This window comes from Lipotes vexillifer, unplaced genomic scaffold, assembly GCF_000442215.2.
Source record: "Lipotes vexillifer unplaced genomic scaffold, Lipotes_vexillifer_v1.1 scaffold48, whole genome shotgun sequence".
Classification (NCBI taxonomy): domain Eukaryota; kingdom Metazoa; phylum Chordata; class Mammalia; order Artiodactyla; family Lipotidae; genus Lipotes; species Lipotes vexillifer.
In genome coordinates this window covers 74,114-79,770 of record NW_006780801.1, presented here as the reverse complement: position 1 = coordinate 79,770, position 5,657 = coordinate 74,114, and positions in this window count along the sequence as shown.

Below are 5,657 nucleotides of genomic sequence, written 5' to 3'. Positions count from 1 at the left end.
TCTTTCCCTTAGGCTTTTATGCTAATACCATTTCCACCATTGTCTTTTATTTACATGGGGCAAATAAGAATTGTTTTGACAATCATAGCAAGACAGGAAAATTGACCTCCAATTTTTCACTACTTTTGGTCTTCATCATAGGGTTTAGCTAGCAATTGAATTGCTTTTTCAGAATAATAATAATATTTGTATAACTATAAAAGACCATTCCTGTAAAAGTCAAAAAAGACAGTAGTCAGTGATGGATGCTATAATTTTAAAGATTTGTGCTCTGATTTGAAAAAATATTCCCTTTTCTTGCAATACTTGAAGAGGTAAAACCCACGACGTCTCTCTGAATTTTGGTAGATGTACAAATCTGATCAATAGAAAAATAATAACTATGTTTTATTTGCTGGCACAGGTTCATATTAAGTAGACAGTTTTAGCATTTGCATGTTTGTTTCTTTTGAAAAAAGTAAAAAAGACAATTACTCTTTGTTAACCATTCACAATTAAGTACATATATCCATAATACTATAGGAAGTATGTAATACAAGATAGATGAAGTAGTAAACAGTGGTATGGATCTTAGCATCTCTGAAAGATACAGAAAAGCAAATAACAGTTACCATAGAGGGACATGAGTGACATATTGGAGCAGCAGAGATACCCTGTGATTAGGACTGGCTATGGAATAGATTGTAGCAAGGCAGAGAAAATAATATTGAAACAGAGATCTACAGATTGAATAGAATTTTAACAAAGGGTTGGGGATGGAGTGCAAATGTTTGAGTTGTGCATGTACATGTGCGTGCGTGTGTGTGTGTGTGTGTGTGTGTTTTCAGACAGAAAGAGCAATATGAGTGGCTGACAAGACAGAGGAAATGGACCTAGTTATGAAAGTCTTAAAAGCTATAGTAAGATATGAAAATTTTACCTAAGAGCAGAACTGGCTCCATAATGTGTGGGGGTCAGTGCAAAAATGAGACTATATGGCTTTGTGTTCAAAAATTATTAAGAATTTTAACATGGTAGAGTGAGCACCAAATCAAGATGAGGCCCTTCTAAGAGTAGGACCCTGTGTAATTGCTCATGCCACATGCCCGTGAAGCTAGTCCCATCTAAGACTAAGAAGAAACTATGAAAGATTTTAATTAAGAGAATTCTAAAAGGTTGTTTGTTAACAATATTCTTCTGCCTCCATTATAGAGCAGAGCTTGGAAGGTAAGCCATATTTGAAGCAGGGACACTCACCTGAAGGCTCTACATTGTCTAACATTCAGATGATAGACAATATTGGCATGAACTGTGGTAATGGGCATAAAAATGGAGCGAATTACAAAATTTCAGGATGTATTTAGAAGAAAGAACACAAGAATTATGACAGGTTGATGGCAGAGATAAAGAGACAAATTCAAGAACGTATTTCAAGACTTCTGTTTGAGGATAAGGAATACAAGAAATGGAAAAAGATTAGGGCATAAAGTGTTTTCCCCACCTAATTGAAAAATACAGTAATTAGTTGTATGCTATGAAATAAAACGAGATCCATACTAAAAATAGAAGCTAGAAAATCATTGGTATTTATAAAAAACCTACATGTGCATCAATGGAGGAATGGATAAAGAAGATGTGGGGAGAGGGGGAAGATGGCAGAAGAGTAAGACACGGAGATCACCTTCCTCCCCACAGATACATCAGAGATACATCATAAATACATCTACACGTGGAACAACTCCTACAGAACACCTACTGAATGCTGGCAGAAGACCTCAGACCTCCCAAAAGGCAAGAAGCTCCCCACGTACCTGGGTAGGACAAAAGAATAAAGAGAGACAAAAGGATAGGGATGAGACCCATGAAGGAGGAAAGGTTTCCACACACTAGAAGCCCCTTCACAGGTGGAGACTGCAGGCGGCAGAGTGGGGAGATTCGGGGACACGGAGGAGAGCACAGCAACAGGGATGTAGAGGGCAAAGTGCAGAGATTCCCGCACAGAGGATCAGTGCCCACCAGCACTCACCAGACCTAGAGGCTTGTCTGCTTACCTGCTGGGGTGGGCGGGGCTGGGAGCTGAGGCTTGGGCTTTGGTCTGAGCGCAGGGAGAGGACTGGCGACGTGAACACAGCCTACAGGGGGTTAGTGCACCATGGCTAGCCGAGAGGGAGTCCGGGGAAAAGTCTGGACCTGCCGAAGAGGCAAAAGACTTTTTCTTCCCTCTTTGTTTCCTGGTTTGCGAGAAGAGGGGATTAAGAGGGCTGCTTAAAGGAGTTCCAGAGACGGGCGCAAGCCACGGCTAAAAGCACAGACCCTACAGATGGGCATGAGATGCTAAGGCTGCTGCTGCCGCCACCGAGAACCCTGTGTGCGAGCACAGGTCACTATCCACACCCCACTTCCAGGGAGACTGTGCAGCCCGCCACTGCCAGGGTCCTGGGATCCAGGGACAAAGTCCCCAGGAGAATGCACGGCGCGCCTCAGGCTGGTGCAACATCATGTTAGCCTCTGCCACCGCAGGCTCGCCCCACACTCTGTGCCACTCCCTCCCCCCGGCCTGAGTAAGCCAGAGCCCCCGAATCAGCGGCTCCTTTAACCCCGTCCTGTCTGAGAGAAGAACAGACGCCCTCAGGCGACCTACATGCAGAGGCGAGGCCAAATCCAAAGCTGAACCCCAGGAGCTGTGTGAACAAAGAAGAGAATGGGAAATCTTTACCAGCAGCCTCAGGAGCAGTGGATTAAATCTCTACAATCAATTTGATGTACCCTGCATCTGTGGAATACCTGAATAGACAACAAATCATCCCAAATTGAGGAGGTGGACTTTGAGAGCAAGATTATTTTTTCCCCTTTTCCTCTTTTTGTGAGTGTGCATGTGTATGCTTCTGTGTGAGATTTTGTCTGTATAGCTTTGCTTTCACTATTCGTTCTAGGGTTCTATCCATCCATTTGTTATTTTTACTTAAAAAAAACTTTTTTTCTTAATATTTTTTTTTGTTTTACCTTACTTTATTATATTTTCTTTTATCATTTCATTCTTCCTTCCTTTCATTCTTCCTTCCTTTCTTTCTTTCTTTCTTTCTTTTTTCTTTCTTTCTTTCTCTTTCTTTCTTTCTCTTTCTTTCTTTCTTTCTTTCTTTCTTTCTTTCTTTCTTTCTTTCTTCCTTCTTCCTTCCTTCCTTCCTTCCTTCCTTCCTTTCTTCTTTTTCTACCTTTTATTCTGATCCATGTGGATGAAAGGTTCTTGGTGCTGCAGCCAGGAATCAGTGCTTTACTTCTGAGGTGGGAGAGCCAACCTCAGGACACTAGTCCACAAGAGACCTTCCAGCTCCATGTAATATCAAATGGCAAGAATCTCCCAGAGATCTCCATCTGAACACCAACACCCAGCTTCACTCAACGACCTTCAAGCTACAGTGCTGGACACCCTATGCCAAACAACTAGCAAGACAGGAACACAACTCCACCCAGTAGCAGAGAGGCTGCCTAAAATCATAAGTCCACAGACACCCAAAACACACCACCAGACGTGGACCTGCCCACAAGAAAGACAAAATCCAGCCTCATCCACCACAACACAGGCACTAGTCCCCTCCACCAGGGAGCCTACACAACCCGCTGAACCAACTTTAGCCACTGAGGACAGACACCAAAAACAACGGGAACTACGAACCTGCAGCCTGCAAAAAGGAGACCCCAAACATAGTAATATAAGCAAAATGAGAAGACAGAAAAACACAAAGCAGATGAAGGAGCAAGATAAAAACCCACCAGACCTAACAAATGAAGAGGAAATAGGCAGTTTACCTGAAAAAAAATTCAGAATAATGATAGTAAAGATCCAAAATCTTGGATATAGAATAGACAAAACGCAAGAAACATTTAACAAAGACTTAGAAGAAATAAAGATGAAACAAGCAATGATGAAAAGCACAATAAATGAAATTAAAAATTCTCTAGAAGGGATCAATAGCAGAATAACTGAGGCAGAAGAATGGATAAGTGACCTGGAGATAAAATAGTGGAAATAACTACTGCAGAGCACAATAAAGAAAAAAGAATGAAAAGAACTGAGGACAGTCTCAGAGACCTCTGGGACAACATTAAATGCACCAACATTCAAATTATAGGGCTTCCAGAAGAAGAAGAGAAAAAGTAAGGGACTGAGAAAATATTTGAAGAGATTATAGTTGAATACTTCCCTAATATGGGAAAGGAAATAGTTAATCAAGTCCAGGAAGCACAGAGAGTCTCATACAGGATAAATCCAAGGGGAAACACACCAACACACATATTAATCAAACTGTCAAAAATTAAATACAAAGAAAACATATTAAAAGCAACAAGGGAAAAACAATAAATAATACACAAGGGAATCTCCATAAGGTTAACAGCTGATCTTTCAGCAGAAACTCATCAAGCCAGAAGGGACAGGCAGGACATATTTAAAGTGGTGAAGGAGAAAAACCTACAACCATGATTACTCTACCCAGCAAGGATCTCATTCAGATTTGATGGAGAAAGTAAAACCTTTACAGACAAGCAAAAGCTGAGAGTTCAGCACCACCAAACCAGCTTTACAACAAATGATAAAGGATCTTCTCTAGGCAAGAAACACAAGAGAAGGAAAAGACCTATAATAACAAACCCAAAACAATTAAGAAAATGGGAATAGGAACACACATATCGATAATTACCTTAAATGTAAATGGATTAAATGCTCCCAACAAAAGACACAGACTGGCTGAATGGATACAAAAACAAGACTCATATATATGCTGTCTACAAAAGACCCACTTCAGACCTAGAGACACATACAGACTGAAAGTGAGGGTTGGAAAAAGATATTCCATGTAAATGGAAACCAAAAGAGAGCCGGAGTAGCAATTCTCATATCAGACAAAATAGATATTAAAATAAAGGATATTAGAAGAGACAAAGAAGGACACTACATAATGATCAAGGGATTGATCCAAGAAGAAGATGTAACAATTGTAAATATTTATACACCCAACATAGGAACACCTCAATACATAAGGCAAATACTAACAGCCATAAAAGGGGTAATCGACAGTAACACATTCATAGTAGGGGACTTTAACACCCCACTTTCACCAATGTACAGATCATCTAAAATGAAAATAAATAAGGAAACACAAGCTTTTAATGATACATTAAACAAGATGGACTTAATTGATATTTATAGGACATTCCATCAAAAAACAACAGAATACACTTTTTTCTCAACTGTTTATGGAACATTCTCCAGGTTAGATCATATCTTGGGTCACAAACCAAGCCTTGGTAAATTTAAGAAAATTGAAATTGTATCAAGTATCTTTTCCAACCACAATGCTATGAGACTAGATATCAATTACAGGAAAAGATCTGCAAAAAATACAAACACATGGAGGCTAAACAATACACTACTTAATAACGAAGTGATCACTGAAGAAATCAAAGAGCAAATCAAAAAATACCTAGAAACAAATGACAATGGAGACACAATGACCCAAAACCTATGGGACGCAGCAAAAGCTGTTCTAAGAGGGAAGTTTATAGCAATACAATCCTACCTTTAGAAACAGGAAACATCACGAATAAACAACCTAACCTTGCACCTAAAGCAATTAGAGAAAGAAGAACGAACAACCCCCAAAGTTAACAGAAGGAAAGAA